At 36.7% G+C, this 14981-nt stretch overlaps 1 protein-coding gene and 1 non-coding gene across 4 annotated transcripts in view; one reads left to right on the forward strand and one right to left on the reverse strand.

The window, feature by feature from the left end:
- Window positions 1-14981, forward strand: part of LOC105207843 (serine/threonine-protein kinase 16) — a 113140-nt gene that overhangs the window by 38922 nt on the left and 59237 nt on the right. The gene's annotated exons all lie outside the window — the stretch shown is intronic.
- On the reverse strand, window positions 2422-2527 carry LOC113005369. Its single transcript, XR_003269452.1, has one exon. It is a non-coding gene; the product is annotated as a U6 spliceosomal RNA (small nuclear RNA).

Raw genomic sequence — 14981 nt, forward strand, 5'->3', positions numbered from 1 at the left:
TTATCATTATCTTTATTATGTAACCCTTCCTCTCGTTCTTCTACTTGAGCTCACTTCTACATTTATAAGCAATGTGTTCTTACTTCAAACAGTTTCCACCTCTTCTAACTTGATTAACTAAGGGATGAACTTTGAATCTCACCCAATACGAGGTGTGATCAAAAAGTAAGGTGACTTTTCATTTTTATAAAAAAATATTTATTTATTCATCCAAAATTATGTTATCCCCTTCAAAATAATCCCCCTCTGATACAATGCATTTGTGCCAGCACTTTTTCCAGTCGTCAAAACATTTCTGAAATGCACTTTTGGGTATTGCCTTGAGCTCCTCCAGCGATGCAGCCTTAATCTCCTCAATCGTCGCAAATCTTCGTCCTTTCATAGGCTTTTTCAATTTTGGGAAGAGGAAAAAGTCGCAGGAGGCCAAGTCTGGTGAATACGGTGGCTGAGGCATGAACATAGTATTGTTTTTGGCCAAAAAAGTACTCACTAGTAACGACGAATTTCGCTGACACACGTGTCATATCCAAAACATCCGTTAAAATTGATTGGCATGAGTCAAACGATATGTTAAGATCATCAGCTATTTCTCTAATCGTGATTCGACGATTTTTCAACACAATTTCTTTTATTTCCTGAACATTTTCGTCGGTTTTTGACATGCTGGGGCGTCCAGAGCGATGTTCATTGTTAACATTTTCTCGGCCCTCTTGGAATAACTTATACCACTTATAAACATTTTTTTGCTCAAAGTTGACTCACCGTACGCCACTGTCAACATTTCAAGAGTTTTTGAACACTTAATACCATTTTTTACACAAAAATTAATACAAACTCTCTGCTCCATTATTTTCAACAGCAAAAAATCGCCGAGCACGCAAACACGAGTCTAACCTTTATGCCTCTCACATAAAAACAACACATGCTATATAGTCAAAACTGTGAACATATGATCGTGACGAGTGTACCAACACAAAAAAAAAAAATTTTGAAATTAGAGTGTACAGAGCGCGCAAAATTCAAAAAGTCACCTTACTTTTTGATCACCTCGTATATGACGCAAATTCTGGTATTAATAGTTATAAATTCGATTTTTAACGAGGTCGTTTCTTTCAATTCCTTTTTTGTCTTAAAATGTAAAGCTTTCAATAGAATTAATTTGTATCGGTATGTTAAGGAATTTTATGACATTTTTAATTTTCTCAACGCTAACACTAGTATCTACTTTTTTGACCATGTTGAACCGACGTACTCCATGATTGGGAATATAAGCGATCCACCGGTTACTTTTCACACTAGGGTTAGTAACGTCATTGTTAGCCTCAAAATATAATTTAAAATTGACCTCAATAATACTTAGTCCTAGTTTCCTTACTTTGGTTATGTTTTGTAATTTAGCGTCAAGTGTTTTCTCCCTATACTTAGCGGATGTAGGTTGTCAATATTATTAGATTTATCATTTGATTTATTGTAAACTACTAACATTTATAAATAATAGGTTATTTGAAGCTTTATATCTGTTTATTTTCTGTTGTTCCAGCATGAATGTCAATTTATTTGACTTAAAACTATCATTAATATTTCCTATGTCTTTGTCTTTATCGCTTCTAGAGCACGTTGGTATCTCAGTATTACCTTTACTTGACTTATTATTTGCATTGAAAATCTTTATATTGCCACTTTTGCGTTCCGGCACTTTCTTAATTTTGTAATTTTATCTACTTTTGGGTTTGTTTTCTTCTCCAATGACTTCTGTAGTTGTGTAGTAATTTGTATTGGAATTTGATCCTTATTTACCAACTGTGAGTCGGTTTCTAACAATTCTTTATCCTATACCTTACCATTAGCTGGCGGCAATCCTATTTGCCATTCCATGCTCTTATCTGTATTCATTTGTTGAAATCTCTATTCTCCTTTTTGTAATTTGGAGTAGAAGCAAACGGGACTAATTCAATAGTTAAAGTTATACTATTTCACCCTTTTCCTTCCAATAGGCTTTTACTTTTTAATTTTTTGGGAGAGCTTTTGAAACAATCATTTTTCGGGGAATAGGACAACTCTCTATATCTACTCCCCCCCCCCCATCTCTATTACCATTATTTTTAAGCATTTTCTTAATCTTTTTAATCTAATATCCTGTATTGCAAAGTCGCATTTTTTTAGCAAGAAAACTAATTAATTAAACGATTTTAAATGTATGTATCCACCAAGTAGTACTCTCATTATTTTAGCAATCTTAACAATATACTCAATGCACTTAACAATGAACGTGACTTAATCTTTAAATAAGGGGAATATACACACTCTCTATCAAGTAATATAATATTGAGTCTGCGAATATTTATAACTTTATAGGAGGCTTCAATGCTCTATAAAATATCTTCTTTGTTGAGGTTAAGAGAAATACCGCGGATAATACCTAAAAATATAGAACGTGTTACAACACATTTTGCGTGTTATCTTTACGTAGAGGCTATGCTAATCTTCTTTGTTTCAATTTTAGTATATATACTGCCGAAGTAAGTACAAGATATCGCGACACAAAGCTGAAGAGTTGTAAATTTTTATTTAAGATACGTTGTTATCCCAGAAAATTTTGTCCAGTTCACGTTTTCGACATCAGTGGCACTCGTTTGCTATCTATTGCGTTGACCGATTGTGCTTACCTATAGTTTTGTTAGTTATCGACAGAGAGTGATTGAGTGATTTCATGCTAGATTGTTGTCATCTCTGATAATATGTGATTGCTTCGCAAGAAACATAACCCAATGAACCAAGTGATGATACGTGTAATAATATCCTGTGGATTAAGTATATAACACAGATGGCGATACTTTCTGATATGGTAAATCTTACTTTAAAATCTTTCAATTCGATACATTCACGATTACAGTTCACCATAGAAGTCGGGAATAATAAACTTTATTTTTATTTAGTATATCTCTGATTTTTGTACACACAAGACGTGTTCACTGCTCGAACTGACTGTGCTTATTAAATTTTCACATTAATGTTTCTACGATGATTAAGCAAAATAAGAAATTTGTGCGCTCTTCTTTTTTGTTTGCATAGATTACACGCTATGCATTTTCGCTTATTTTGAGGTGGGTTTTTTCTCTGGGATTTATTTGTTTAATTTATTTTTCTAGGGTTCATATTATTTCTTTTCGTAGTTTAAGCAATGTCCATCGTTTTCGAACAGTTTAATTTGATTACTTTGATATCTTCCTAACGGGGAGACCCTCTACCTCACTGTCAATGACTGCCACTGTTCACTGTATATGAAGATAATGTTACGTTGAAAATGATTCGAAACAGGAGCTGAAACGTTTGTTGATAAATTTATGTGATTTTAAATAATACATTAAGATTATTACTCACTACGTATCGTTTATTGCGACCAACTCGTATTCGCCGCCTTATTGTCTATTATATTAATAATTTTATGAATCTTAAGTTTTATATTAACACAGATGAAAGTTTAAGTGAGTATTTGTGTATACGCAGCGCGAGACCAACTTGTGTACTGCGATAATACAACACGCGTATATGACCACAGAATGTGTAGTATGGTGCAATAATTTGCAAGGTCATAATAGATGGTTTGACTTATCGATACACTTAGTCGATAATGAAAATGCACACGCGCTTATTTGGAAGGGACATTAATAATAATTATATTTATCACGAATAATACGTTACTAATTCTCTTAGTTACACTTTTCTTTTATCGTAGTCCAATTTGGATTAAATATACTTATTGTTAATTTAGGTTAAATATTTTACTTATGTTTCAAAATCTACATGTAAAGCTGTATAGTAAAATAAATGGTAAAGTTAAACTAAAAATGAAATTAAAATGAAACATGATTTTCATATATTTTCAATTTTTTATATAAAATATGGTAATTATTTATTTTAGAGGAAGCAGCTTCGATGGGGTCGATCTTGGCATATGTTGTAAAGATCGTACTCTTGAGTGACTACCAAGATGTTTTAGTCGTTCGTTATTTGTTAAAAAGTTATAATCATAAAAAACTGTGAAATTATAAAAAATTATGAAAATTATAATTGATTTTTGACTTTCTACGTGGAACAAGGTCTATCTTATTGTTAGTACTGTTTCATATGGGTTTGTTTTGACCGTACACGACGAGATCTGTCCCATCTCCCCCCCATCCCTGCTTCGGGGACGAAACGAGGTTTACAGATGTACTGTTCCACACGGGTTTGCGATTTTCTATACGATGCGAAGTCTACTCTACCTTCCCCCCCCCCTCTTTCCCCCTTTTCTGCCTTGAAGGCGAAACGAGGTGTACAGATGTACTGTTTGAACCCATGTAGAACATTACATCTGTAGACCCATTTTGTTACCGAAACCGGGGAGGGGGGGGGGGCAAGATGGACCTCGCCAAATTATAAGACATATTCAATTATTAATAATAATGTTGAATAAAATATGTGGATAAGACTAAAATTGATAGAAATTTCGTTTTATTTATGAAACTTTCTTTGTTAATCACTTTTTAACGAAGGGCGAGCAACGGCTAAAATTTGTTTAAGGTTACTCAGGGCCATGATAACATATGTCATGCTCAAGATTACCGGAGCTGTTTCCTCTAAATTGAATAATTACTTAAAATATTTTGTTTAATTTAATTATATTTTCTTCTATTATGTATAAACAATTCATATAATTGTATTCACAAAATTGTTAAGGCCAAAATGCATGAATAATATTTGTGTTATGTTTACACCGCTTTTTAGATCTATTTATAAATTTCTGATTTATATTATGTTATAAATTATAGATTGCACAGATAAGTATACACAACAGAGATAGATAAATTACATATGAGGAGATGGAAAAGGATTAATTAAGAACCTTCCAGTATAATTTAAATGATTCTTTTCAGAACCACTAAATTATTTAACAGCGAAACATATTCATCACACATACAGGAACGCATAATTTTATTATTAACTGAAAAATAATATCAAAGAAACAATTTTAATTTTAATAAATGACTTATTTTCTTATCTTTCCCATCTCTTCATACACATTTATGTCTATTATGTGTATACCGGGATTGTCTCGATTGCGTACATTAACGATTGGACATAACAGCATTTCCAGATCGAACACGGACCTGATTGGATACAGACTCGATTGCACACCAACCCGATCGAACACAATCCTGATCGGGCACAGACTCAATTGAACACAATAATGATCGGACACATTGTTTTCTTCAGACATGGAACTGATTGCGCACGGAGCCAATTGCGCATCCTTACAAAAATAATTTACCGTTTTTTGGTCCGTTTTTAGCATTCGAAAACAGTCAATTTAAGTGGTGAAAACGTGCAATCCGCTCGATGAATATGATCTGTTTTTAGGTCGCAAACAGGAACTTTTTCAGAAACATGAGTGCTTAAAGCGGATTGCATACAAATATATCCGAGTAGTAATAACGTATAGTTATAAGTATTTTTGAGTAGTTAAAACGTCTTGTGTGTAAATTTGGGATGTAAAAATGTATATTTAGCTACGAGTACAAAATACTCATTTAGCAGTCACAAGCACTCACGCCTGCAGTAGTTTTTAAACCAAAAATTTTATTCTATGCCGGTTTATTTTTTAATTTTTTTAAAAACATATTTTTATAGTTTTTCATCAAATCTTATTATTTTTATAGCTTAATTTATATTCACTATTTTGCATATAAGATTTTTAATTGACTAAATACACTTACGCATTATTTTACAACTTTGAAAACGCATCGGCGGGATTCGAATTTAAGATCTTTGGAATAGTAACCTAATACGCTAACACGCGTGACACCGTTTTGGACACATCACGATTAGACACTACCACTCACAGCGCTTGACCAGTGGAAAAACTCTAGGCATTGGCCGCTATGTATGGTGATGTCTCATCATGCGGTGTTCAATCATGCGCACCCCCGCTAATACTGAGTTAATCGTACACTTGCAATATCATAAATAAAAAGTTATATTTGGAGTGAAGCTGATTTGAACATGAAGAAACTTGCGTGTTGAGTACCGCGCGAACACTCTCACTAGTCCTTTGATTATTTAGCTTTAGATATTTTTATAATAAACTATGTAAATAATAAAAAACTTGTTCCTGTTTACGGCCAGATCAGTAAAAATAGTAAAAAAAAATAATTGGTAATATTAGTACCTTAACTTAGTTTCCGCCCACAAATGTTAGATGGCGATGTAAACAGTTCTAGTAGTCATTATCAACGCATCTGGTACTTTTTTCTTAGTTTTGATATTTTATGATAACATTCAGTCAGCATACACAATTATTTGCGTAAACAACAATTTTTTTGCTTTATGAAAAATAGAACGTTTTTTGCATGTGCTTTTGCACTACTTTGATTTGAAAAAAAGTGTAGCAGAAGTTCATCGATTTGAAGAAGGTTATGATGATCAAGCTCCATTACATACAACATGTTAAAAGTGGTATAGACGAGTAGTGAAAGTAATGATTTTGATGTCAATGACAACGCTCAGAACAGCCGAAAAAATTCGAAGACGATGAATTGTTGACATTATTGCATGAAAACTTAGCTCGAACGTTTGAAGAACTTGAAAACGAGCTACAAGTTACTGAAGCAGCTGTTTCCAAACGTTTACACGCCACGGAAAAGATCCAAAAGGAAGGAAAATTGGTACCACATGAATTGTCTGAAAGTGCCATTCATAACCGTTTTTATATCACGGTTTCTTTGCTTGCCAGGTAAAAAAGAAGAGTTTTCTGTGGCGTATTGTGACTGGCGATGAAAAGTGGATCTATTACGACAATTTTTAATTATCATTTGTTCAGATTGATGCAGCACGGCTTGAGTGGTACACGCTTCCGAAATGTTGAAGGGCGAGAATGAGTGGACGAATGAATTGCTTCAAATCGACATCGTTTTATCGAGATGGTATCGCCCAATTGCCAGACAGATGGAAAAAAGTTATAGAAAGTGATGAAAAACACTTTTATTGAAATAATTTATACAAATTTTTTCCAGTAAATGCTTTTTTTAGCCTTTTTCGGGCGGAAACTAAGTTAAGGTCCTAATAGTACCGGAGCATAAAATACATTATTGACGTAAAAAACACGTTACAAAAATCAATTTTGCAACTAATTGTTATAAACAAATTATTAAAAATTGACTGTAGAGAAAAATTGATTACGCAAATCGATTCTACGGAAAAAATTACTAAAGAAATATATACGAGGTGTGTTCAAAAAGTATCGCGAATTTTGAATTTTCGCGGGTTACGTATATTCGAATTTCGATCTTTTTGTGGCGTTATGTTGGTACTCATGTCTCTCACTTATGCCGACAAGCTCGGCCATTTTGAATGTTCACTTAATTGTTGACAGCTGCTTTGCTTGCACGTGTTTTGGATCGTCTTCGATTTTTACCTATTCAAAAAAATGGATCAAAGAACCTGTATCAAATTTTGTGTGAAAAACGAAATTAAGTGCGCGGATGCATTCCGAATGTTGACTGTGGCATACGGAGAAGCTACCTTGGACCGAAGCAACGTTTATCGGTGGTACAAAATGTTCTCAGAAGGCCGAGAAGATGTGAACGACGAAGAGCGTGCCGGACGCCCGAGCACTTCAACAACAGACGAAAAAATTAATGAAGTGGAGAAAATGGTATTGGCCAATCGTCGAATCACCGTTAGAGAAGTTGCTGAGGACCTAAACATATCGATTGGCTCGTGCCATTCGATTTTTATCAATGATTTGGGCATGAGACGGGTCGCCAATTCGTACCAAACGCCCCTGCTCACACATCGTTGCTTGTGCGCGATTTTTTGGCCAAAAACAACACACTAATGATGCCGCAGCCACCGTATTCCCCAGATCTGGCCCCCTGTGACTTTTTCTTGTTCCCTAAACTGAAGAGGCCCATGAAAGGACGACGTTACGCTACGCTTGACGAGATAAAGACGGCATCGAAGGAGGAGCTGAACAAGATAAAAAAAAATGATTTTTTGAAGTGCTTCGAAGATTGGAAAAACCGTTGGCACAAGTGTATAATATCTCATGGGGATTACTTTGAAGGGGACAAAATAGATATTCATGAATAAATAAATAATTTTTGAAAAAACACAAAATTCGCGATACTTTTTGAACACACCTCGTATGACTTTCTAAAACCATCCGTATTTTATGCAAAAAGAAATAAACTTTATAAATAATTAAAATCCATTCTTGCTCATAGCTAGATTGGCAAAAGTAGCCAAAGAACAATTGGTTATAGCACTTGAGCATGCAAAAACATTATTGACGTAAAAAGCACGTTGCAAGAGTCAATTTTTTAAATTAATTGTTATAGATAAATTTATTAAAAATTGACTGTAAAGAAATACTGCACCAATAGATTCAACGGGAAAAATTACTAAAGAAACATATATGATGTTTTCTTAATTGTTATAGTTATAAACAAGTCAGTTGCAAAATGGATTTTTGCAACATGTTTTTTACGTAATAATGTTTTTGTACGTTTTGGTTTTATTTTGTATTGTTATTTTTTAGCTATCTTTGCTGGTTTGGTCGTGGGCTTTAATGAGTTAAAACAAAAAGTAAAAGTTCTTTTCTGTTAAAACATAATTTTTTTTTAATTTACGGAATGATTTAGTTACATTTTGCTTATTTTTGAAAGAAAGAAATTTTTATTTAAACATACTTTTTAAGTATGATTATCTTAGAATAAAAGAAAAATTTAAACTGGGTGCAATACAGATTGTAACTGGGCAGCTTAAGTTATACTATTCTAATTATACCCTAAATGGGTTTGAGTTTGGCAAACTTTTATTTTGGATGCTTCTGTAAATATTCATATGAGGACAGCATTAAATATAAATTAATTTTCGGGTAAATTTTTACACGGGATATTGCACATTTTGAAATAGCACGATTCATAAAAATTATAATTAACATAATTATTAGAATTTTTCTTAAATTATGTTATTTTAAAATATGCAATGTAAATGCTATCCGCCTAAAAAAGACATTAAAAATGTAAAAAAGGCGTTGAGTATATTTTTTTGCAATATATTATTAATAAAATTCTTTGCAAAAATTTGTAAAATCCGCCTAAAAAAACATTAAAAATGTAAAAAAAGCGCCAATTATATTTTTTTAAATAAAAAAGCAAACTAAACCAAACCAAAACTGCAATGAATGAAATTAAATATAATACCATCAAAAAGAGGTGAAATTAAAAATATTGTTGTGCCCGGTGGTGGTCCAGGCACGTCGGTAGATATTTCGAGATTTGCTTTTGCCCAAAGAGTTAGAACTCACGGGACGGCAGCAGCTCGGACGGGTTGCCAATCAAGAAACACCTTGTTACAATATAACGTAGATCTAGTCTCGATATTTTTTCTTATACAGTGGTTGCTTACACTTAGATGCCCTGTTACGACGGGCTGCGGTGCGCGTTATCTTATTATCACTTCGCGGCTCGACGTATGAGTTACGCACGGCCGTGATGTTGCTCTGGCGGTTGTTCGAATTATTCTCCACCGTTTCCCGATTTGGAGACCCTTTTTATCCTCCAGTATTGCTGACGCTAAAATGCAGGTCGGCTGCATGCTGAATCGGCGGCGGTACGACATCTGGCGAAAGACTTCCTTCTATTTTGTCTTCCGTCGTTGTCGCGTTTTCGGCACATCTTTCGAAAGGAAGTTTTGAAAGACGATCCGCGCTTTCCGTAGCTCTCGCGTTTTCTACACGTCTTTCGAGAGGAAGTCTCGAAAGACGATCCGTTGCTTTTGCGTTTAGCGAATATATGCATAGCAAAAAAATCGCTTTTTGTTGCTATGTACTGGTGTTTGCTTAGGCTACAACACTCTTTCCCCGCCGGGAAAGAAAAACGAGGAAAAGGAGTTTTTTGTTTTTCACACCCCTCCCTCGCCGGGAAAGAAAACGGAGGCACGTAGTTTTCTACAATTATTTATATTTTATAATATATGAGGAAAGAAATATATTAGATCGGTTTAATATTAGAAACGCGTGCTTTGTGTGCGTTTTAAAATTGATCTAGGTAATATATTATAACGCTTGTCTTCGTATTCTAACGTTTCTCTCTTTTTGCTCCGTTTACTTTTTACAATATACAGGGTGTTTCAGACCACCCGTACACCCCTTTTCTCTTCGCAGGATTAGGACCAATCAAAAATATGTTCAGACGAAAGTTGTAGGGTTTCAAAAGATCTATTCAATGATCTTATCAGTTTGACCTTGGATGGCGTCGCCAAGGTCAGATCGAAATCACATTAAGTTTTTTAAATGGAACACCCTATTTTTGATTCCAGAATCTAATAGCTGGTGTCAAGACCTTTCCAAAACACTATAAGAATGTTTATTTTCGTTGACTACTTTCCGAGTTGTGCGGCTTGAAAGTTACACTACCGCCAGCATCAGCATTACTCAAGATGTACCATGTGGTGGTTACTTAGTCGGATTTAATCTTGTGTGTGGGTGTGTGCATACGTGCATGCGTATGTGTATGGGGGAGGAAAAGGGGAGTCAAAGTTTTATGTACTCTGCTTTTGTTTATTAACTGGATTGATTATGTTTGATGATCAATCATGTCCAGATTGACTGTATGCATTTTCCCGTGCTTAGCATTATCCAGAATGAACGACGTGGACGTGACGAGAAATTCATCCCATTGGGGTGCTTGATTCACGTGAGTCCCCTTGCCTCTCACGTTTGAGGTGCTTGATTCACGTGAGTCCCCTTGCCTCTCACGTTTGGGGTGCTTGATTCACGTGAGTCCCCTTGCCTCTCACGTTTGGGGTGCTTGATTCACGTGAGTCCCCTTGCCTCTCACGTTTGGGGTGCTTGATTCACGTGAGTCCCCTTGCCTCTTACGTTTGGGGTGCTTGATTCACGTGAGTCCCCTTGCCTCTCACGTTTGGGGTGCTTGATTCACGTGAGTCCCCTTGCCTCTCACGTTCGGGAATGAATGAGTGTATGTTTTGTTAAGCGACTAAATGTTCAAAGTGAGCACCATTCTCTGCGATGCAAGCATCAACTCTATTTTGAAAATCATTGGTTGCTCGAAGAATTTCCTCGGCACGTAAGGATCGAATTGCTTCACTTATTCTACGAATCATATTATCCCTCGTAGTCGGACGTTCATGATAGACCAAGTTTTTTACCCTTCCCCAGAAATAATAATCAAGGACGGTGAGATCTGGTGATCGGGGTGGATAATTGATTGGACCGTATTTGCCTATCCACTTGTCGGGGAACATAGTATTTAATGCCGCACGAGCAACTCTCGATGTATGAGACGGACATGCATCTTGTTGGAACCACATGTTCAGGCGCAATTGCAGAGGAATATTTTCTAGTAAGACAGGAAGATCTGTCATTATCAAGGCGGAATATCTATCACCGTTTAGATTTTCGTCAAAGAAAACAGGACCTATGATTTGACTTCCAATAATTCCACACCAAACATTGACTTTCCAAATGGTTTGATGATCTATTTCTCTCAACCAGTGAGGATTATTTTGTGCCCAATAACGAGAGTTCCAAGTATTAACAGATCCATCACTTTTAAGTGTACATTCGTCAGAAAATAAAATTTTCAAGTGGAAATCAAGTGGTTGCTGTCTTATAAAGTTGCAAAATACAAGTCTCTGTCTAATATCGTTATAATTCAACGCTTGATGAACAGACATTCTGTAAGGGTGAAATTTGTTATTTTTTAGAATGCGCCAAACACTGATTTTACTAACACCAGAATCTTGTTCTCGTCGTCTTAAAGAATCATAAGGGTTCAATTCTGTCGATGCAAGAATTTCCACTGTTCTTTCATCCATAATCGGACGACGAATTTGTGTACCTTTATGTTGAGGCTGAACGACACCTTTAATTTTGATTCGTTTAGCCAAACGTGAAAAAACATTTCGCGAGTGAGGAGTCCGATCAGGATAACGTTCCTGCCACGATCTTTCCGCTGCAATGAATGTACCTCGACATTCACCTAAAATTAGCAGCATATCATATGCTTCTTCATTGGAATAGGACATGGCTAAATAAACCTAGACTAATAAAGAGGGTCGGATTTTTGTTGCGCGATTGATACTGATATGACGGTTATTGAAGACGTAGGTGACAAGTTTGAGAGAGTTATTGTCACTCGTGTTGAGTTGAGTCACAATAGCGTTGTGGTGAATACATCTCTACTACATCCTATGCAAATAACAATATGTATAAAATCACGAGTTAGACATCGTTACGCAGAAAGCCGCGCTCGTTATTGCTCGTGTGCTACCGTTAAAGTAATAATGTAATTACATAATATTATGACATACATATGTATGTGACTATCTACGGTCGCGACAGCTAACTTTCACGATTTTTCATGATCTGTTTTTGTTGGCCCGGCTCGCGTGTTTACTTTCTTTGTGTCGGCTGCACGGCTTTCTGCGTAACGCGTGATTTTATATTGTTATTTACATGGTGTTGGCGGTAGTGTAACTTTCAAGCCGCACAACTCGGAAAGTAGTCAACGAAAATAAACTTTCTTGTAGTGTTTTGGAAAGGTCTTGACACCAGCTATTAGATTCTGGAATCAAAAATAGGGTATTTCATTTAAAAAACTTAATGTGATTTCGATCTGACCTTGGCGACGCCATCCAAGGTCAAACTGATAAGATCATTGAATAGATCTTTTGAAACCCTACAACTTTCGTCTGAACATATTTTTGATTGGTCCTAATCCTGCGAAGAGGAAAGGGGTGTACGGGTGGTCTGAAACACCCTGTATAGTGTAACGATGCACACCCCCGAAAAAGCTATGCATCGTCCCCGGCCACCGACAGCCGGAGAAAGAGAGCCGCCGGGCTATAACCGGGGGTGCCTCGGGCACCCAAATGTAAAAGTTAATAGAGACTTCGCGCGATAAGATCGGTCCATCGCGCGCGTCAAGTCGGCGCGCACGCGCACACGAAGGAGCGCGCGTTTGTCCCACTCCGGCGACCCCGCCGTCAAGCGCCGAAAATGACGGAGGCAAACGGAGTCGCCGGGTATATATAGGGCCGCGTGCTCCGATAGAGTCACCTGTTTCCCGTCAGCCAGCATCACCCGCTGATCCGCTGCGCCTGACAATCCTGGGAATAAAAGTGGTCGAAGATTACTTGGCCACGGAGGTACTCCGCAAATTCCCGCACCGTTCCTCATCCTCCGCATTCTCTCGAGCCCGAGCGTCCAACTCTCGTCAAGGTCCTTGGCGAGGGGAGGACTCCCGACCAGCTCTCGAGCCGCGGTTACATCCGCTCCTCCACGAAACGCAACCAAGCGGAATCGCCGACACGGGGTTTCGGCCGAGGTACTCGGCGCGTTTCGTGGCATCCAAGCCGCCATCGTCATCGGCCCGCACGCGGCCGCGGTCGCACTACCGATTCGCGCATCACCACATCGCGTCGCGAAGCTCCGTCCTGCGCGCATCGCTACACCGCGGGAAAGCCGCGCCCGCATCCGAGTATCGCTCGCGTCCCGTCGCCTGGCGACACCTCGCGAAGCATCTGTACATACCGAACTGTAGATAGCCGCGTTTACAAAGATCTGTCCGTCCGCGCGCCGTTCCGAATTCGTGTATTTTGTCCGTCCGCGCGCATCAAACATCTGTACTCGCTCGAACTTAGTGAATAAAAAGCACATGTAAATTATAGAACACACGCATACCGCCGACTCATCATTTACACACGGCCGACTCTTTCCTCTCTTCCCGTACGAGCCCTTTCGATCGCACCGCTCCGACGAGTCCGCGCGAGAGAAAAACGGCAACGTTACAATAGTATTATCCTTATTGCAACTGCTACGATTATCAACATGGTAACGCCGCTTGTTGCCATAGGGTAAATAAAGTTTGTTGATTGAAAATGCGGAGTGTCAAGACCCTTATTTAATTCTTTTAACTTTGTTTCTAAATTTTTTAATTTTGGATGGTCTTACACTATTCTTTCTATTTTTATTTGAGACATTCATTTTTTTGTATTATTTCTTTTGGTAATGAAATATTGTAATCTGGCATGTATGCCTCAATTTTTGTCTCGTTTAATATTTTAGGTGATTGTAGTATTACCTCGTGTGTTATTAATTTGCAATTATTATTTAATGTGATTTTACCTGTATTTTCAATCGTTTTCTTTATTTTCCCGCGGTCTTTACATTGGATGATTATTGATTGTTTTCTTGTTGTTGAGTATAATCATGAATGCGGATTGCCTAGTGGTATCCAAATCGTGTTGTTGGAAGTTATGTATTTTATTTCCCAATTGTCGCTTTGCATTCTATTTTCCACATATATCTTTGTCTCGCATGTTGGATTTGTGTTTATACGTTTTATTGAGAAGTTTTCCTCGCATAAGTATTTTCTATCTATATGTTTACATGTATTTAAGTTGTTTTGCAAGAGTGTAATGTATGAGCGTTTTTTTGTGCTAATTGCTATTACCGGGTTTTTTATTTTAATGATAGCATATTGGTTTTTGTTTCTTGGTATAGGTAATGCAATTACGTTAAGTATGCTATATTCCGTGTGTGAGATTAACGGAAATTTTAATATCGTAAATATTTTACCGTTATTATAGTATGCGTTTATTGTGGTTATTTTTTCGATTTCAAACCATTTATTTGAAAATGGTATTCGAAATGGGAAATAAAGTCCTTCCGGTAATTGCAAGTTTGCTTCTTTTAAACTATCCATTATACTTGTTACTGGCGTTAATTGTGGGTGTAGTATTCCTTGTTTTATTAATACTAAATGATCTGCTATATCTTTTGTGTCACGCTTTAAATTCCCTAATATTGCGTTAATTACTAAAAAGTGTTTGTGTATGTTGTTTTGTCTGTCATTGAACTTTAGTTGTTGTCTTAAGTTTTTTGTCACATTTCCGAGGAGGTCTTCATTTTT

This window comes from Solenopsis invicta, chromosome 6 (assembly GCF_016802725.1).
Source record: "Solenopsis invicta isolate M01_SB chromosome 6, UNIL_Sinv_3.0, whole genome shotgun sequence".
NCBI lineage: Eukaryota > Metazoa > Arthropoda > Insecta > Hymenoptera > Formicidae > Solenopsis > Solenopsis invicta.